This window comes from Macrobrachium nipponense, chromosome 10 (assembly GCF_015104395.2).
Source record: "Macrobrachium nipponense isolate FS-2020 chromosome 10, ASM1510439v2, whole genome shotgun sequence".
NCBI lineage: Eukaryota > Metazoa > Arthropoda > Malacostraca > Decapoda > Palaemonidae > Macrobrachium > Macrobrachium nipponense.
This window is the reverse complement of record NC_087204.1, coordinates 33,709,701-33,710,735: the sequence shown is the minus strand read 5'-3', so window position 1 is coordinate 33,710,735 and position 1,035 is coordinate 33,709,701.

The window sequence follows — 1,035 nt, the reverse complement described above, 5'->3', positions numbered from 1 at the left end:
ATTCTTCTAAAATTTAGCTTAAATCAATTAAATTCCTTTCAAACGCGATAGTGCCGTCAGTGCGTCTCATGCGGTGCACCGTAGGCATTACTTGAAGTTATTTGTAGGCGTCCCTTCGGCCCCTAGCTGCAACCCCTTTCATTCCTTTTAATGTAACTCCGTTCATATTCTCTTTCTTCCATCTTACTTTCCTCGACCGTCTCACCGTCTCCTCACAGTTGATTCCTCCTATTACAACTTTCAAACATTTTTATTCGCAATTTCTGTTTCAGCGCTGAATGACCTCGTAGGTCGGGATGCTTGACCTTCCGCCTAGATTCTGCATTCTATTCTTTTCTCGCAAACTTGAAATGCCTTAAATACCTGACGAAAATCGCTTAACATGATAATCGCTGCTCTTCATGTCCTCTCCTTGTTATGGGAGAGAGAGAGAGAGAGAGAGAGAGAGAGAGAGAGAGAGAGAGAGAGAGAGAGCGCGGCTCCTGATCGCTTTCCCCTTCAGAAGTTAGGGAGTAACTATTATTCTCTGACAGATAAGATTCAGAAGGAGTTTATAGTTCGCCTAAAGTTTCAGAAGAGAATCTAGCGTCTCACTCTTGTGGTATTTTCAGGCTTATTATAGGGAATACGAATAGTGCTTTTTGCAGTCTGAATATTGTTATTATATATGTTCTATTTATAAAAAATATTATTTTAATTTGATAATTTATTACAGAGGAAGAATGTTTAGTAGCTTGTACATGTCCTTGAAAAAAATTGAGGTATCTTCCCATTTGTTATTTTTTTTAGTTATGAAAACATCAAAATGAATTTAGACATTTCATCTATGTTACTTCTTTGAACGCCATTTCTTTAACAAAAATCAAAAGCTTGTATATGTTTGTACTTACGAAGTAATAAGAATCATGCATACTATTTATTCATATGTTCATAAGTTTATCATTGTTTATACAAGTGGAAAAACAATTAACCAATTAAACGACACACAAATTCAGGTCCATAAAGTAAAAGTGTTAGTATGTACAAACATATACA